This window comes from Sinohyriopsis cumingii, chromosome 2 (assembly GCF_028554795.1).
Source record: "Sinohyriopsis cumingii isolate HCF-2022 chromosome 2, ASM2855479v2, whole genome shotgun sequence".
Taxonomy (NCBI): domain Eukaryota; kingdom Metazoa; phylum Mollusca; class Bivalvia; order Unionida; family Unionidae; genus Sinohyriopsis; species Sinohyriopsis cumingii.
The window spans coordinates 27140296-27162010 of NC_142962.1; the positions used below are offsets into that span (position 1 = coordinate 27140296).

General features: G+C 34.8%; 1 pseudogene across 1 annotated transcript in view; it reads left to right on the plus strand.

Annotated features, from left to right (window-relative positions):
• The first annotated feature begins 602 nt into the window (after positions 1–602).
• LOC149804520 (uncharacterized) overlaps positions 603–21715 on the plus strand; it is an 82898-nt pseudogene continuing 61785 nt past the window's right edge. Inside the window, exons 1-3 of the transcript XR_016413984.1 lie at positions 603–680; positions 4738–5463; positions 5497–7084. The product of XR_016413984.1 is annotated as an uncharacterized LOC149804520 (transcript). The remainder of the gene's footprint in view (positions 681–4737; positions 5464–5496; positions 7085–21715) is intronic.

Genomic DNA, 21715 nt, shown 5'->3' on the forward strand with positions numbered 1-21715 from the left:
TTTGTACGTGTGTACCTCAGACAGAGACAAGATAATGTTTTACATAGTAGAGACAATAAAACTCCGATTGATAGCAACATCACAGGCAAGACTCCAAACGAATATGACAAATACGTGCATCGCTCCACAACGTAATATATAAATATTAACATAAATGGAAATTGAGGAAACAACTTACGATAAATGGAACACAAATTAATATTTGGTAAATTTATTACATTAAAATGAAAGGTGTTACCTTCCTCTTGCTGAAAATGATGGATAGAGCAACATACGAAAGATGATAGGAAATAAAATAAACTATGGTAGGATCCTCAGGTGAGGTATTATTTCATAGATATTAGTGTAGCAAAGCCCTGCCATTCACTTAGGATTCCTTCTGTATTTTCTACAAAATTGGTACACCACGTTGACATTTAGCAGATGGCCGATCGTTCTTCTCAACTTAGTTTTAGACAGTCCTTCTCTTCCGCTTTTAGTAGGCTTTTCTTATGTAGATGATGACAGACCATATAATAAAGCATTCTAATGAGTTAAAATTGAGGGTGACGTTTTATTGCTATTATTATTCTTATTATTATTATTATTATTATTATTATTATTTTAGAGTTCAAGGCCCGAACAAGGTTTATTCTTTGCTTTCTATTGATCATAAAGAATGGGGAACAGACTTGGCAAAGGTTTGCTGCTTGTTTTCGTCTAGTAATTGCTAGCGTGAACTTGAATGAATAAGCTAAATATAATGCCAATACTGATATGTTGTTGTTGTTGTTGTGGGGTTTAACGCCATTTTTCAGCACGATAGGCTATACATGCCGGCCAGTATTAATGGTGGAGGAAGAACCCGGAAAACCCCGGAAAGAACCATCGACCCACGAGAAGCTACTGGCAAGCTTTCTCACATGCCCACATTGGCTGAATCTTAGACTCGAACCGCCGCAGACAGAGGTGAGATGGCAGTGATCCGTAACGAAGAGCGCTTTAGACCACTCGGCCACTCAGGGCCCCCACTGATATGTTAAAACTGGTCTCTTAGTCAAGGTTGTGAATCAGAAGAAAAGCGAAAACCAACAATTTTTTCTTAAATTTAACTAATAATTGATTTGCCTATAATACAAGATGAAAATTTGAAAGTATTTTACAGTATAATAAATTAAATCCAAAGGAGTATTAAAAGTTATATAACCAGTCCAGATTTAATAGAGTACTTTTGGATTCCAGTGGTGGTTCGAATGAATTCTAATCTTAAATGTGCTGATGTTCCAGTAGCCTTGAATGTGCCAGTGTGCTAATGGTCTTGATATATCACAATTACATAACCCAGAATGTCTTGAATAAATTCATACTAAATCCAACTTAGTAATTTAGTCCTAAAATCAATGATCACTTTCTAATTCTAACGAATACTTTAAATAAATAAATCCTCCCAAATGAGAACTGAAGACAAGAAAAAGACTGGCTCCACTCGGCAGATGATGAAATAGAAATAATTATGCTCATTATAGCATTTACATAAGAACGTAAGATGCAATAAGAGGACTTGGATGAGGGTCAAAGTTTATTTCCACAACATTCTCAGTCGCTACCTTGGTAAGGTCATTTGCTTAAATTATCTTTAAGCTTAGTATACGCTCATGTACAAAAGTTATCTATGTAATATGATGTTTAGAAAATGGCCTTTACAATCTATAAGCATGGACACACACTAATCACAAATATAAGTATGCATAGCATGCGCACACACTAAGCACACAATATAGGTATGCATAACATGGGCACACACTAAACACACAATATAGGTATGCATAACATGGGCACACACTAAACACACAATATAGGTATGCATAACACGGGCACACACTAAGCACACAATATAGGTATGCATAACGTGGGCACACACTAAACATACAATATATGTATGCATGACATGGGCACAAACTAAACACACAATTTAGGTATGCATAACATGGACACACACTAAACACACAATATAGGTATGCATAACATAGGCACACACTAAACACACAATATAGGTATGCATAACATGGGCACACACTAAACACACAATATAGGTATGCATAACGTGGGCACACACTAAACACACAATATAGGTATGCATGACATGGGCACACACTAAATACACACTATAGGTATGCATAACATGGGCACACACTAAACACACAATATAGGTATGCATAACATAGGCACACACTAAACACAATATAGGTATGCATAAATGGGCACACACTAAACACACACTATAGGTATGCATAACATGGGCACACACTAAACACACAATATAGGTATGCATAACATAGGCACACACTAAACACAATATAGGTATGCATAACATGGGCACACACTAAACACACAATATAGGTATGCATAACATGGGCACACACTAAACACACAATATAGGTATGCATAACGTGGGCACACACTAAACACACAATATAGGTATGCATGACATGGGCACACACTAAATACACACTCTACGTATGCATAACATGGGCACACACTAAACACACAATGTAGGTATGCATAACATAGGCACACACTAAACACAATATAGGTATGCATAAATGGGCACACACTAAATACACACTATAGGTATGCATAACATGGACACACACTAAACACACAATATAGGCATGCATAACGTGGGCACACACTAAACACAATATAGGTATGCATAACATGGGCACACACTAAACACACAATATAGGTATGCATAGCATGCGCACACACTAAATACACACTATAGGTATGCATAACATGGGCACACACTAAACACACAATATAGGTATGCATAACATAGGCACACACTAAACACAATATAGGTACGCATAACATGGGCACACACTAAACACACAATATAGGTATGCATAACATGGGCACACACTAAACACACAATATAGGTATGCATAACACGGGCACACACTAAGCACACAATATAGGTATGCATAACGTGGGCACACACTAAACACACAATATAGGTATGCATAACATAGGCACACACTAAACACAATATAGGTATGCATAAATGGCCACACACTAAATACACACTATAGGTATGCATAACATGGGCACACACTAAACACACAATATAGGTATGCATAAATGGGCACACACTAAATACACACTATAGGTATGCATAACATGGGCACACACTAAACACACAATATAGGTATGCATAACATAGGCACACACTAAAAACAATATAGGTACGCATAACATGGGCACACACTAAACACACACTATAGGTATGCATAACATGGGCACACACTAAACACACAATATAGGTATGCATAACATAGGCACACACTAAACACAATATAGGTATGCATAACATGGGCACACACTAAACACACAATATAGGTATGCATAACATGGGCACACACTAAACACACAATATAGGTATGCATAACGTGGGCACACATTAAACACACAATATAGGTATGCATGACATGGGCACACACTAAATACACACTCTAGGTATGCATAACATGGGCACACACTAAACACACAATGTAGGTATGCATAACATAGGCACACACTAAACACAATACAGGTATGCATAAATGGGCACACACTAAATACACACTATAGGTATGCATAACATGGACACACACTAAACACACAATATAGGCATGCATAACGTGGGCACACACTAAACACAATATAGGTATGCATAACATGGGCACACACTAAACACACAATATAGGTATGCATAAATGGGCACACACTAAATACACACTATAGGTATGCATAACATGGGCACACACTAAACACACAATATAGGTATGCATAACATAGGCACACACTAAACACAATATAGGTACGCATAACATGGGCACACACTAAACACACAATATAGGTATGCATAACATGGGCACACACTAAACACACAATATAGGTATGCATAACACGGGCACACACTAAGCACACAATATAGGTATGCATAACGTGGGCACACACTAAACACACAATATAGGTATGCATAACACGGGCACACACTAAGCACACAATATAGGTATGCATAACGTGGGCACACACTAAACACACAATATAGGTATGCATAACATGGGCACACACTAAACACACAATATTGGTATACATAAGATAGAAAAACACAAAACACACAATATAGGTATGCATAACATAGGAAGACACTAAACACATAATATAGGTACGCATAACATGGGAACACACTAAACACACAATATAGGTATGCATAAGATGGGAACACACTAAACACATAATATAGGCTTGCATAACATGTGCACACACTAAACACATTATATAAATATGCATAACATAGGCACAAACTAAACACACAATATAGGTATGCATAACAAGGGAACACATTAAACACACAATATAGGTATGCATAACATGGGAACACACTAGACATAAAATATATGTATGCATAAGATGGGGAACACACTAAGCACACAATATAGGTATGCATAAGATGGGAACACACTAAACACATAATATAGGTATGCATAACATGGGAACACACTAAACACATAATATAGGTATGCATAACATGGGAACACACTAAACACCATATAGGCATGCATAACATGGGGAACACACTAAACACAATATAGGTATGCATAACATGGGCACAAACTAAGCACACAATATATGTATACATAACATTCTGTCGGTAAGAGGCTTAATATATTGCCTAGATTAACAAACAATTTATAAAAAAAATTATGATCCTAGCGGAAGACGGGGCACTAGATACGTTTATGCCTACACCAACAGGATGTGAGTACTGTTCGGATAATGTTCGAGTGGTTTCCTTCAAACAGTTAAAGCCCGGAGATCATATTTATCAAGGCGGCCGATCATCCTTACGACACATACACAGAAACCAGAAGTGTTTATACACACACCATTCTATTGTTAAAAATGTGATTTGTGTGAACGAAACCGACCAAAGTGCTGTTCTAACATTAATTCATTACATCGACACTCAGTACGATACAAATCTGAAGATTCGAGAAACATGTGAAACACGAGATCTTCGACTCGACGAAATATATGTAGTTCGATACAGACATCCCAGATTTCAGCCAGATGAGGTACTGCACCGTGCTCAAAAGAAATTAGAAAATGATCCAAACTATTCTGTAATTATCTGTAATTGTGAACATTTTTGTACATGGTGCATAACAGGCGAAGAGTTGAGTTATCAGATTGAAAATGCTAATGAGATAGCGAAGGAGATGTTGAAAACTATACTAGACCTTATTCTCGTATGTGGGTCTAAGATTTTAAAGTGTATCGATATCACAGCAGATGATGATGCGACCGTTGTGAACAAATTGTGCAAGACTGTAGGTCCATGGACAAAGGTGGCTATCGCAATTCCAGGATTGATTCTAACTGCATTCGGGACCATAAACATTATAAGGTATGCGTTGCTATACAAAACGTTTAAAAAAGGTGGAATATGTAAGAACTGTTACAATCATTAAGTTAGAAGCATGTTATTCCATTTTATCTTATTTTGCAGCTATTGCCAGCATTATATTTTGACTGTTGATTACTTCCGGTCAAATGTTAGCGGGAATAATCATATCACTTATAATCCTGTCCTTGGTTTTAGTCCTAGTTTCAGGAATCAGCATGTCTTATCTTTATTTAGAGGCGATAAAATACGAGTGGATGACATGCGCGACGTTCAAGTGGGAGATGTCATTCTATATCGGTACTATAAGTTTCTACACGATGCAATTGTTTCATCGGTGGATTCCTGCACTGAAGGCAAACTTGGCAAGGTCCATGTGATTCATTATGGCAAACACTCGCTGTTCTCAAAGAGAGAAATTATTGAAGAGGAGCTTAAAACTGACTTGGATGAAATGGAACTTTTCAAGCTTGACTATTCTTGCTACAATGTTCATCCGCCTGAGGAAGTGGTTAGAAGAGCGGGCCAGAGAGTTGGAGAAACAAAATTTGGAGTCTTGACTAATCGCTCATGTCACTTTTGTCATTGGGCCAAAGTAAATGAGAATTTCGATACCATCTCAACCTTAGACCAAGGTATATACCCGTCATTTGATTTAGCGAATTTTTCCGCATCAGATTTTGAAAGATCAGTCTACCAATCGACCTCCTTCAACATCACTGATCAACATAGCATGGATCAAGATAAAATCGGAGGTCAAGGCCGGTGATCCAATACAGTTCAGCTATCGCGGACACTTGCACAAAGGAGTCTATGCAAAAGTTATCACCACTAAAACTGCAAGAGAGCTAAAACTCAGTGTTGTCCATTATTCCTACCAAGGACAGTTTGATGTCCCTGAGGTGAGAGAGGAGATCTTCAGTTTTGACCTGTCAGTCGATAATGTGTACATTTATCACGATCATCCTGCCCATCGATACAGTAGGAAGGAAATTATCGACCGCTCCAGGAAGAAAATTGGAGAGAAAAAGTACAGCATGTTTTTTAGAAATTCGGGCCATTTGGTTGAGGAAATCACACTGAAGGATAAGGAGCAGGTCATCAATAGCCCATCAGAGTTAAGCGAAGGCGATATCGTATCCTCTTCCTACTGGGGCAAACGCCATAAAGCTGTACTGGTGTCCATTGACAAAGTCCCTAGTAATAAGAAATGTTCGATACAAGTGATACACTACGGGCGTTTATTTGGATCACGAACCGTGGTTGAAGAGAAACGTTCCATCGATTTGGCTGGACAAAATCTTCGTAAAGTAAATTTTTCGGAGTATTTCACCTATCCAGGATACATTGTTGTCGAGAGAGCAAGGAGGAGGCTGGGTGAACAAAAGCATAACACGTTTCACAACAATTCAAGCCAACTGGCTCATTGGGCAAAGGTCGATACCCAGAGTAAAGATATTCACTTCGTAATGATGGGTACAGAATGGAGCCTTCAGTTGGATACCCCGGATGAAAACCAAAACGAAACGAGTCAGAATGCTCAAATTGTATCCTTAAATAATATCTCCAGAGAACAGAAGAGGGGAATGTATATGGAGCCCGTTAGATCGTGGGAAGAATTCATTCCTGGACACATCGTGGAGTTCAAATACTACTGCAACTGACACCAGGGTATCCTGACAAAAGTCGATAAAATTCGTCAGAACATTACGGTCGTTCATTACGGAACAAAACATCCATTCGCCACCAGAACAATCATGAAAGAAGATATACAAGTGAACCTAAAGAAGGAGAACTTTTATATCTATCATCCAGACCCTGAGTACGCCTTCACGCCTGATGAAGTTATCAGAATTGCAAACAGTAGACTTGGAGAGCAGAAATGGAGACTAGGAAACTGGTCCTATGACTTTTGCAGAGGATGTGTTTTGGATCATAAATGTGTATGAAGGTTCAAGTACCTTGCAATTGAATCACACCAATTTTAGCATCGTTCCCGTGAGTTCCATGGAAGTGTCGAAAAGGTCAATTCATAGAAATAATTGATTTCAGAATCATTTTAAAATACTTTTATACGTTTTTTGCTGATGCGCCGTAAAATGTACGATCAGTCAAGCAACGGAAGGTTTGCCTATAAGTATAAAGGAGACATATAATGTGAGTGGCTTGTATAGGAATGACAACCCTGAGTTTCAGCTTGAAAGGCGTAGCTAGAGACACTGGTATAGGACGAAATATATACCATATCCACTCAGGTTATATATCTAATGACAAGTTGCCTTGGAATCATGCGAATAAATCAAATAATCTGGTCCAAAGTTAACCCTATGTTCAACTTGTTCATATAATAGGGATAAAATAGTTTGATTCTATTAGGTCCAGGAGTTTTTCTTTAAAATAAATCTTGTTTGACAAATGAAGAAAGGAGATTATCCTCGTTATTTCAAAACAAAGTCTTTAAGGTAGCTTCAGTGTGTACTTTGGGAAAGGTCCTCGGCACAATAAAGCCATTGGCTTGAAAATACCGTTAAAAAAAACATCTAGTCAAGTAAAGTTTGAAAGCAAGAAAGACTTCATAGGTACTATTCTAAGTCATGTTAATATTTGGAGTAAGTTAACTTTTTCGATTGGGTTGAGCAGTTCTTTAAAGCTGGGTTTATGTTGTTAATGTTATTGTACACCATGAATCTTTTTGCTGCTTGCGTATATTTGCAACATTTGCACTATATCTTGGGAGAGGCAACAATAAGCTGTGCCATTGTTTGATTATGTGATACGACTTGATCACATCTAATAAACTGTAAGGTATTTTATTGGGTTCAGCAGTTCTTTACTGCGGGATATATGTATATAATGTGAAGATCCACACGAATTTCTTTGCTGTTTATTTATGTTCGCTGATGTCATAACAAAATATGTTTTAATATGTCTGTGTGTGACAAAGACTGGACGTTTACATGTTAAATTAGCAACATTTACACGATATCTTGAGAGGGGCAACAATAAGCTACGCTGTTGTTTATTTTTTGTGATATGATCTGATCACATCTAATAAGATGCAATATCTAGAGGTTTGTGATGGCTCGGAAAATGTTGTACTTAATCTTTCACATCTGGAAGTTGAATCTTAGAACTTTCGATGACAAAATATATTCTACAGTAATCTTTCCATTCTTTAATTCTTATAAATTAAACTATATTAATTGTACGCCTTATGATTGTGTACACGAAGCCGCAGAGGTGCCAGCGACAGGAAAACGTGGTAGTATGAAACTGGAGAATACTGACGAAACTACAACTTTTGAATGGGTAACCATTAGTAATCGCGTTCAGATGCAAAACCTAACCATAGTTAGAAATTTTCAATTATTAGCTCACCTTGAAGTAAGAGCAAGTGAGTTCATGGTAATGTTGTCCTTCCGTTGTGAGTCGTCCATAATACTATCGTCCGCTTAGAATTATTATTTGCAACGTCTTCTAAAAGCACCGCTGAACCAACTGCAAATGGTGCATAAGGAGCATTCTGGAATCAAGACCTTTCAAATCTGAGTGAACAATGCCCATCCTCAATGAAAGTAGGCCTTCTTAGCTAAGCATATAACAAAATTTAGACGACTATTTCTCAAAAACCACTAACAAAATTTGACCAATTTGATAGAAAGCATTATGATCTATATGGCGTTCATAATTGTACAACTGATGATCATCCGACATCCAATATGGCCACTGTTGTTAAAAATAGGAAATTCTGTACAAAAAATTCTCAAAACAACTTAACGGAATTTCTTAACTGAATTTGACCAAAAATGACAAAACTTTTGCTGGTAGAGATCACTTTCAAGCTTAAGCAGACCCGCCATCAAATATGGCCGCCGTTACTAATAATAAACAAAATCTTAAGCAATTTATTTAAAACTGCTAAACAGAATTTGTCATAATTGAAAAGAAAGCATCATGTAATAAATGGCTTTCACGTCTATACAAATGATTCAGATCTTGAATCAAATATGCCTGTCGCAAATAAAAATTAAAATTAAATTAATGTTAAATTAATGCTAAAAATGTTAATGTTAAAAATGTTAAAAATTAAAATTAAGTTAATGTTGAAAAACATTTAAATTTAAATTAATGTTAAAAAACATAAATTTAAATTAATGTTAAAAACATTTAAATTTAAATTAATATTAGAAAACCACTTAACAGAATAGGATCACATGAACATGTCGAATGTTTTCTGTCCCGTTTTTAATGAAAAGTTAATATTCTTAAAGTTCATGACTCTGTCTAACCGTTTTTCAAGATATCAATGAAACTCTCCTACTCTCATACATTCATTTTGTCATCGAACAAAGTTAGTATTTTCTTGCTGTCGTACTGTTGGTACCTAAATACCAGTACATGTATATAAGTAGAAATGCAGTGTCACCGCATTTTAATCTATTGTACTAATATTTTACTCAAAATGTTCCAAAGAAACAACAAAAATGACTTTAAACAATATTATTTGTTTTATTTTCTTTATCTTTTAATTTTTTTAGCTTGCCTCGTTCACATGGCTTAATTTTGGGGGTACTACCAGCGCGGATTAGGATTAAGTAAATAGTATTGCCATTTTTTAAATCACATAATGGATGCCATAATTAACAGGAACATTATATGATTGTTGATGCTTACAAATAAAATATAATAGGTGGATTTAACGTTTTATATTGAGTACTGTTATGTATGTAAATTAAATAGCATATGGCTGACTTCATACATATTATGTATATTTAATTTGCATTATTTGTTAGTTGTTCTTATAATTTCTTCCATTTCATTACATGCTATGAATAACTGTATTTTGGACTTTACCTTGTCCAAAATCAAGTTCATTTTCTACCTGACCTGAATAATTGATTTTAGTTTTGTAAACAACATGTTTATCTCAATCTGAGTCTAGAACTTTGGAAATTCTCCGTAAAATGCTTAGTCTACCTGTTGTTTACTACATTTTATAATATAATTCTACTAATAGACATTCTAATTATAAGCAAGAGTTTGTTCTTGCAAACATTGGGAACCTTTTAAAATGAAAGATTTCATTATTTAATAGGTTTTATTAGAAAATGTTAATTGTGAACTGCGGTCAAAATTAGAAAACTTTATAATCTTGTTTTTCTTGACTTATTTACTCGTGCTATAAGATCTTGAGACAGCATCATTGCTGTGTCCAATATGTCATTTGGGGTGGAATTGATTTATTCAAATTATTATTCGATGGAAATACAATGTGCTCATCATCTAAACTTATATTCTTGAAAAGATACATTAACTGGGAATTATAGTGAAATTCAAATAAATATATATGCTTGACTTGTATTATAGTAATTCAAGAGCAGACTGTTGGCATATCACCACAAGGGCCACCACAAACATATCAACACTTCCAGTGTTGGATTTATTTTGGATTATCATTAACGTTTGTTCAGAACTTTAAATATTAGGTCTTGTGTTAGAAACTGTAGGCTTATTTGGGATTAATTCGCAATATCGTTATTTCTTTTAAACATTTTTCTCCTTGTATTCTAGAGAAATAAAATATTTGTTGAATTTTACAAAACGTTTTGGTTCTCACTCTTTTCTATTAATAATTTTAAGACCACTGAGTTGTAATTACAACATACATAAAAAAGAGATTGCTATCATCCAAAGAGTAAGGTCAAAGCCAAAATACATTAAAAAATATATTTCTATCGATCTTCAAGCTTTAACAATCTTAGCCTTTAAAAGGGTCCTGTACTGCACTGTACTTCTGTGCAAACCACTATAAAAGGACTGTTTTCTTTTCTTCCTTATTTAACTAAACTTTGGAATGTGACAACTACTAGATAATATTAATGAAATTAACGGCACTTTCAGCACATTATTGGCTATAGCAGACTTGCCATACCCCCCCCCCCCCCGACCAGTCTCAGTGTCTCTTTGAGAGAAGTATTTAGCTCCCATGTCTTCTGCATGACGTAGTCCATTTTGTGTTAAAAGTACCTTTAAAACGGAACAAGAAAAAAATAGCACACCCCTACGCCTATCCTGTACCTGGTATGAGACCCCTGCATCTTCCTGGGAATATAAATCCTCGACAAAATCTAAATAGAATTTGCAATATCTACCATAATATTTACCTGTCGGTGCGTGAGTAAATTTCATGTATTACTGCCTGGATAAAAAATGTATTGTCAATAAATATCGGTATTTCAACTTTCCAATAATCATAAGAAAGCTACGATATATGTTTATTCTCTTCCCAAATAAAACAAAGGTGATATGTGCTCTTCAATATATCATTTTGCATCGGTTTTAAGTTTAAAGGTGCACTAGTATTTTCGGAAAGGAAGACTAAACACTTGTTCTATATAAGTTCTATAGTTTTGTCCACACATTTGCAAATTGTTTAAGAGCGTCGACACCATGAAATGGGTGTGAGTTGGATATCGAGGATGTTTTGCACCCTGCACATTAGTATGGAGTTAATAATTTTCATTTGTCATTATATCTGAAGTGAACCGTTTTCCTGAAAACAACACTACTCTCGCGCGAAAAATTACAAGTGATTCTTAATTTACGGTGTTTATCTCAAGTTTTACACATTTCAGTTCTCGAGTAAAATTTAATAGGATTTTATACTGTCCCATTGCTTAGTCTCATGGCAAGATAACGCTACATGTATTGTGATACTAGTACGTATTTCATTTTATTGTCTTGATCAACCTTAGAATCGTTGTAACGCTCGATATTAAACCTAATCGAAACGGCTTTGTTTATGATAACATATGATATAAAAAGCAGCAAAATCCAGTTCCAGTACCTTGTAACCATGTTAAGTGAGAAATTAAGAATAACCTCAAAATATCAAACTCAGATATTACACGTGAAGGAAATCAACGTAATCGAAATTTAGCAGGCTAACAGACGTTTTGAACATCCCGAAAGTTCTAGGAATCTAACTTCATTTTAGTCAAAGGCATAATACTACTAAGTTTTCTGATTTTATGCATGAGTTTGAGTTTTGATTGAAACGTTCCAGTGCTCGCAGTCATCGTTTAACATGGTAGCATCCAAGAGTAATATGTAATGTTTACAGGCCCAAGGCATGCAAAACTGAATTACTTACATTTTGTTCATCACTGATATCATATTATTCCGATACAAATCCTGTAATTATGTTTGATACGTTCATCCAATACCACCAAATTGGAAGATTTGAATAAAAGTACCAACAGAAGAATTATTTCAAAGTTATATCTGAAACTGTTATATAAATCACGGTTGAGCTATATAACGTGTGCCATTTCCTCTTCTACTTCTATGGATTACTATGTGATATCTGTTATATAGTTCCACTAATAACGCTTTTTAAGATGTATTTATAACAAAATAAGATTTTTGCTACGCGAGTAATTCTTGCTTTTTTTGACTTCTTGTGCGAGCACCTTTATCGGGTAGAAATGATTTGTACTGCAAATAGATCTTTATTGCTAGATGAGATTTCTACGAGAACGAAGACACGCCAGTTATGAAAGCGATAAATACGTATCCTCATGATACCTGCTTTAAAGGTAGACGGATATAAACAAGATTTGGACAACGAAAACAAAATAAATACACATGACTCAACCCAGTTTTAAATTTCAAAGGCTTTGGTTTTATGTTAGACTGTGTGTAAGCGTGTGTATGGGGATGTGTGTGTGTGTGTGTGTGTGTGTGTGTGTTTGTTTGTATGTGTGTGTGTGCTTGGTTGTAAAAGATGCAAAGTGGCGACATTGATGAGAATGCACACCAATATTTTGGAGACAAATCTCAAACCGTGGAAGTTCCCGTTTTGTAATAATGGTAGAGATGGGTTGCCACGACCTTGTTTAGTAATAAAAAGTTTTGAAATAAATGTATCTATGTCCCGCTTTGGTTGGTATCTTTTAACATCATACCATACACAATACACGTCCCACTTAACTCAAAATGTCGTGTCTATTAGTCGAAAACCACGTTCCCATTTCCTATGTAAAAGTTTGCTTTGTCATCTCCGCTGCTCTCCCGTTCACTGTGCTAGCGAGTTACTTACTGAAGACGGCATAGAGAAGATCGAACATATTTTCTTTTCAGCAAAGAGAAGAAGATTGTTTGTGGGTTTATTAGTAGATAACCTACTGGTCGTAATTCACTTTCGCGAAATTAGACAGATCCAGAAAAATGATAACTGAATAGACCGTTTTGCAAATGTAATGAACACCCTATTGTCCAAATAATTTGAAAAGATTTATTCAGATATTATTCAGAAGAATTACGATGGGCAAGACACTCTAACTGTGCATCTCTGCCTGTACATTTATCATTTAGTTACATGTTAGCCATCTGCGTTTCGGAAAGAAGTAGATCTCAAAATAAAATAAAAACTTTTGAAATGTGGTTGACATACGTTTGAAGTACATAAAACAACACAACAACCAAACAAAGTTATATTAAACAGTGGTTTTTGTTTAATTATAAGCATGGTACTATGATTTGAATTTTGATTAATAAATTGTAGCAAAGGTGACTTGGTAGTTTTGCATGCAGTTTAATATTGGCTCCATTAAGTTTATTACTACGATTAGTAATACTGCTCCTTTTACAAATCATCACCGTCATCATCATGTTCATCATCATCATCATCATTATCATCATTGTCACAAAAATGTATGTTATAAAATATCTTTTTACTGAATATGAACTAAACTGTACACGAGTTTCGTTTCCACCTACAGCAAATCACCGGGGTATTTTGTTTCAGCATTTAAGTAGTTATTGGAAAATAACGAGTTCAGTTCACCCACCGCAGCAGGTAGAAAGCGCCCGCGTTGAAGAAAACAAAAAAAAAACCTATTTAAAGCAATATGGGACCCTACGAAGCCGTGCAAATTGAGCATATGAAACTAATAAGGCTTCATCGGCGTCCTTCATTTGCCGCGAATGTTTACTATTCATTTGTTGTATCATAACGTCGGCCATCAAATTTCATACAGTGGAAATCGTAAGGCCAAGCAAGCTGAATGACACGAAAGGGCTTCTGATTTACGTCAACCGACAAAGTTCAGATAAACGCGGCCGAACAGCTTTTCTTACCGGCGATGTTTTCAAATTTTAGATCAGTTGTACACATTCGTGGCACATAAGTTTATCAGCACGTGAAAATATCCCGAACTTATATTAAGAAATTTGTAAGGGTCCATTTTTCAAATATACTGTACGCTATGATTAATCCGATAAATCATCCCACCCCCAAATATGTGTTGATACTGATGGACGATATGTGAGTATGGCGTGACCCGTTTATTAAACTGTGCAATTTTCCTGCATGTAAATCTTTGCGGAATACACCTGTGTAGAATTTAGACACTTATCGATATTTAGTAATAGCCATTTATTATAAACTCATTTTTTTCTCTGTTAATTTCATGTGTACTTCATATTGCACTCACGTGTACCCAATATTGTATTAGGAACGACTTTGTAAACAAATCATGTACACTCACATAATAGGCACTTTACGTTTTGGCTGATTAAATTTGCTTTTGAATAAACTAAAGCAGATGTTTCGTGGAGTGCCACGTACCAGCTGCTTTGCCACATTCCGCGATATGTTTCTTTGATACAGTGTTTCGGCTTTAGCCTAGCTATAGACGCCAGACAGGGTCCTTAAAAAAATGCAAGTGACAAGGCATAAACTGTCTTCTTTAGCTGGTAATAAGAATGGCAAAAAATATACTTACAGTTTTACATCCTCAATTTCCTCAAAATGTTATTTCTTAGTTCTGCAAATCCGAATTACAAGAGCCATGTCATGGGTTCTCAATCTTGATTACACATTTCGAAATTGTACTGTAATTTCGACTATATTCCATGTGCAATTACATCCTCCTTACTGCATTCAAAATGAAATTAACATTGCATTCCGTAGCGTCTTTTTGATAATTGCAATTGAAAGACTTCATATTTGTCCCACATTATGATTTCAAACATTCAATGACAGAACAGAAAACACTTGCAGATGTCAACACGCTGCTGAAATCCGATGTACTTCATGTATAATTGGCACAGATAAATCCAGTCCGTAATGACGGAATTTCGTAAAATCGACAAAAATACCAAAATCTATTCATTCCAGATCAAATTGAAAAGTGTTGCAATATGCATTCATTCACAGTATGACTCCAAATGTCCATTTTAAGTAGCCCAAAACGCCATTTTCTTTTGAAGGTTATATCCAGCGCGACTAAGTTCAAATTTATCTGGGCGGAGTTATGTGCGCATTAATAATATTGTTGTTGTGTAATGATGAATCTGCGTTTGTGTATTTCGTTTGGAATATGGCATACATTCAGTTACTTTGTTTCTTGTAGTGTATTTTTGTTTATATAATTAAGCCTTAGATAGAATAAGAAAATGAGCATATAATAAAAAGGTTACTGCATTTGTATGGGAAAATATGAACTCGTTTTGTCGGATGGATATACTGCACTCCCAAGTAACCTGTAAATCTAGCGTGAAGTTCAAAATGACTACAGGACAGGGGGTTGGTCTATTCCAAGTGGATTTACAAGTCGCCATACAAAAGATTTGATCCGGAAATATTATGTACATATCGCCAAAAGAGAACCATTTAGCCAACGTAGCTCAACATCCGCGAGAAATACCGGCAAGTGTATGGAATGTACACCGATGTGTACAGACACGCCTGTTTGCAGATTTTTTCCAGGTTTTAACGAATATTTATAAGATTTAGTTCTCTTTGTATATATATATATATATATATATATATATATATATATATAGATATAGATATATATATATATATATATATATATATATATATATATATATATATATATATATATATATATAGAGAGAGAGAGAGAGAGAGAGAGAGAGAGAGAGAGAGAGAGATTGTAAAATAAACAACACCAACACGTAGAATGTGTGACTGGTTTCGCTTTACTGCTTCATCAGACTGAATTCAAACTAAATTCAATATCATTGTTTACGTCATTAACCATGTTGTTTCAAAGTGATCAATGATATAAACAATATGACATAAACAAGATGACGTCATAGCTTACATTTTTAACTTAATTGTCTTATTCTTTAACGAATAATAGGCATGGAAATATGAATATACATCTCTGATTAATGATACTTTAATGCATAAAAAGACATAACTGGATAAAGATTCATATATCTCTATCAATAATTATCTCAAACATTTATGAATAAATATAGATAAACAGTTTTATTAATATTCTTATTATGTATAATGCACATTTTTGTATAAAAAAATTGATAATAATAATAATAATATATCTTCATGCATTATTGACGAATGTTCAATATTTCATCAGAACTCAGTTTATATAATAAAAAATTATGGTGTGCATAATACTTATAATCATAAAATAAAAAAAGTATTTTATAAATAGTTAATCATCCTATATTGAGAATTAATTTTAATATGCCCTTTCACTTTTAAAGAATTAATAAACCTTTTTTTATGATATTAGTTTTTGCTTTCACTAGTTAAGCTTTCCCGTAAATTAGAATAATATAAAAATATTCTTAACTAACTGTAAACAAGGGACATAATTTAAAACAACACTTATCGGTATTTAATAATAGCCGTATATAGCGTGAAGTTCCACATGACTGCAGGACAGAAGGTTGGTCTGTTCCAAGTGGATTTACAAGTCGCTAAACGAAGGATATATACAATAAACCTACAACGAACATTGCAAAACTAGTTTCTAACTAGCCTAAGCGCTGTCGACACTAAATGAGTCATTTTCAAAGGCAAATACAAAACACAGACAAGACAAACAGAAAACACAAATGGAGTTGAGGTTAAAAAAATGTACATGACTATTTCTATAGGAACAAAAGCTTGACAATTTTGATGTTTCAACTAGTTGGCTTCAACTTAATGCTGAAGTTAAAACATATTTTATATTGACCTAGAAATCTATGGGCCATATTGCCATCTCTGTTTGAATATAAATTTGCATAATGGTAAATTATATCCCGGATATTGTAATACTTTAGTAGTATTTATAAGATTATTAGTCACCTAATAGCCTATATATCTTTTGTAATAAATCTGGAGTATGTGCATTTGTTTACAGTGCTCCGTTTTAAGAAATTCTTAGATTTTTTAAATTACTTTGATTATGGGAAGTCGGTCCTGGGGAAATATTCATCAGACCGAAATAATTAGCCAATTACTAGGAGCAAACGTCACGGAGTGAAGTGTTAGTGAGTTTCCACAATGTCATGGTTTACATTTGGTGAATTCAGGCCAAAGCTGCATGAGTGCCCCTGGAGTTCCATAGTCCCGATTAAAATCAAGTTGTGTACATTGATTGTGTGATTGTATTCCTTATACCGTATCATATTTTTCTCTATCACATCACATATAGAACATTTTAAATCATTGTTTAACATAATTATTTAAGTCTGCTTAGTAGAGGCTTGGCAAGGATCCCATTTTGTCTGTTTAGACTCTTTGTGAAGTTAGCTACACTGAGAGAAGTGCGTCTCTTATCCTGAAGGATTATGTATATTTTTACCTGGATAAGGTCTATACTTTACCTATGAAATTTAACATTCTGATCGCTTCATTGTAATTTATAAGTGTTCCTTCTAATCTTATGATGTGATATTATATAGCTTTTGCGTTTACGAAAATTCATACTAGCCATTTCTTTTATCTGGATAATTTTAAGTCTAAAATGCGGCTGCTATTCTTTTTTACATTCTTGTGGATACTAACCTGCAGGTAAAGGTATTGTATACTTGAAATCTGAAACACCTTACCCACCAACCAATTTTTTTCCCCAGCACTATTATCGTCATCTATCACGTAGCCGATATTATGACATAGTCGGTACAATTTGCCTATAGTGTGGCAGTTTAATATTTTTGATATTATGACATGTGAACATATCACTTTATTCGATTATGTTTGGTCCAAATAAGCCCATGACATTTTTGTGCAGTATTCTCTTTACTGATTGGCTGCGATCATGGAAAAACTTTGTAACCCCGCCTTCTGGAATTTTTTGTTTTCATTGAACATTTTTGGCCGCCATTTTTTTTATCCTATTCGCGAAAGGGAATTTGGGAAAAACGGTCTCGTCTGTTTCAATATTGCCAATTTACCCGCACAAGGTTTTGTTATATCATATATAACATATCATAACATGAAAAATGGCAAAACCCTCAAGACAAGAACAATGACAAAAAGCAAAACTACCAATATTGCTCAGATGAGAGCGAGGGTGGGGGTATGGATGGTGGGGCTGTATATCTGTAGCATGGAATCCACTCTATATACAAGCTTGGTTTAAATGTAAACTTGCTGAAGCAAATAAACTCACCTTTGTTCACAGAAGAATGTAGACATAAACCGGTCTCCCCAACTGACAGAACTTTATCCAACCACATCATATTTACACGGTAAATATGTGATGCAAGTCCGACCCGAAAAATAGATTTGTTCACGTCTTCTGTACAATCTAATGTTCCAAATAAAATAATGCAAATATCCGGTCACAAATACATTACAATAAATATGTGTATTTCTGCATCCGGTAATCTTATTTTCACAAAAATATCGCAATGTCATATTTAGTTGTGATGTGGAATTTAGACGTAAACACTGCCACAGTGTTGTCAGGCCAACTCAAAACGTTACTGTGCACCGTATCAAACAATGTGACATCACACGCATTGGACATTTTGTGTTGACAAATGATTTGTCTTTTGTAAAATGTTCTGTTTTATTTGGATGGACGCTTATTCTTTGATGTATAGTTAGCAAAGATGTATAATGTACTTTGACTATTTCGACTTTGTTTGGGACTATTTTTACGCACTACAAAATGAAAGGTACAGCGTCTGTCAGAATGAACGAAATTATTAATTCTTCTTTCTATCTAAATAATTTCTACTGAAATAAAACTATGTGATCAAAAGAATCTCAAATGGGTAATGATTTAATATTAAATTTATGAAACTCGTTAAATAATGTCCAGCTTTCGCGAGTCTTGACGAGCAAAAGCTGGACATTATTCAACTCGTTTCATAAATTCAATATTAAATTGTTATCCATTTGAGATCCTCTATTTATGTTTTGCTAATCTATGTATATTATTTCCAATGTAAACTAAAATTCATCAAGTCCCGCAAATAGAACAGAAACGTTTATTTCAAATTCGCATTCTAAAATACATCACTAGAATTCGGTCCAAATATACAGAACTCTAATGTGGTACATACATACATAACTCGAATTCGGTCCACCCATACACAACTCGAATTTGGTCCACACATTGAGAAGACAACTCTTCGTCATATTTGATGTGTAAAATAAAGATTTCAGTCCCAAATTAGCAAGTAATGGGGGTGAATGGGTGTTTTTGGGAGAGAATGGGGTTCTTAAACTTACAATTAAAACGGAAAAAGTCCCCAATATACAATTCTCTTTACATTCTACATGTTTTTACCAATATCTGGCCGCTTTTCTTAATAACAAACAACTATCTTTGTCGAGAGAAAAAGTTAGACAACGAATGTGGGCGTAGCAGGACCAGATTATGTGGCATTTGATATTATAGTCATGTCTTATTTTTATTATTTCATTTAATAGGTATGTGTTAATTAGGTAGAATTAGATATTTTTATCATTTCATATCATAGTTATGTGTTAATTAGGTAGAATTATATATTTGTATTATTTCATATAATAGGTATGTGTTAATTAGGTATAATTAGATATTTTTGTCATTTCATATAATAGTTATGTGCTAACTAGGTAGAATTATATATTTTTATCATTTCACATAATAGTCATGTCTTATTTTGGCAGAATTGGATACTTTTATCATTGTATACATAGTCGTGTTATAATTATGTATAATAACATACTTGTGGCATATTAGATAATAGTTATGTTTTAATTATGTAGCATTAGATACTTCTATCATTTTATAGAATAGTAATGTCTTAATTAGGTAAAATTACGTACTTTCATCATTTTATATAATAGTCACGTCTTTATTAGGTACATACTTACTACTGATGGAACTACTACACTTGTTGTTGGGGTTGGTTTGTGTATGCGAATGAACAGAAAATGATTTCAATATCACAAAAAAAAAAACAAAGAAAGAGACACACCCTTAATTGCGATTTCAAACAGTAAATTATTTGTACACAGTCAGCTCACAAGGCAGTGACCCTTCTTTCGATATAGGTATAATAAATAAATGGAGACCTGTTGATACCGAGGATAGAAGCTTTTTCCAATTGGCTGGTCGAAAACTGTGACAATACGTCTTAATTTGCTTTAAGTTAGATCAAGGGATCAGCGACATCATTTTAAAAGTTTTCTTCAGTTAGATTTCTTTAGTTGAACATTACAGACAACATGAGCAGCGATCTTATGATTTAGTTTTTTATTAACAATGATCTTTAAGCACAAATAACTATTACGGTCGGTACGTAACAACGAACCAAACTTCATGCACATGCAGAATATAAAATAAAAGTACATAGGTGCGCTGTTCCTCCCTTTTGCTGTACATGATTGGGGAACGACCGGTATTAGATCGTCGTTGATTGTCTGCGCTGCTGTTTACAGCGGGGTGCTGGACTACGAGCAAAAATAAAAAAAGTAGCTGCCGGCGACAGGACTGTAATTAAATCGTTGTCGTTATTATAATAATAAGCGATTCTGCGTTAATCATGCAGCTAAATAAGCTCGAAAGCGACATAATGCGATTAAGAAATATCTCAACGTCCGTGATTATGTCAAGCAGCAACTACAACAGCGTCAGGAAGTCAGAGAGGGATTTGTAGAAAGTGCAGCAGAGTTGTCTAAACCGGTCACAGAGGCTACTAAAGGTTTTGTTCCCACGTTAGAGCAAACCGCCAAAGCAAATGGAAAAATCGCAGAAAGAACCAAGGCTACTAAAAAGATTCTGCGAGAACTTCAAACTAAATCAGCTGCTGCTCACCCACTATTGCAAGAAGAAATTCAACAAATACTTGAGGATATTGACAATGTTCACGAGGAGATCGGCAACGCAAGGGGTACTGCCCCATCAAAACTAAAACCAAAACCACCAGCCCGATTTTTCGCAGAAGGACGTAAACTACCTCGAGAGAAAACTATAGTGGTTGCAGGAGTCAGATATTCAGATCGTGATAAATTATTAGATC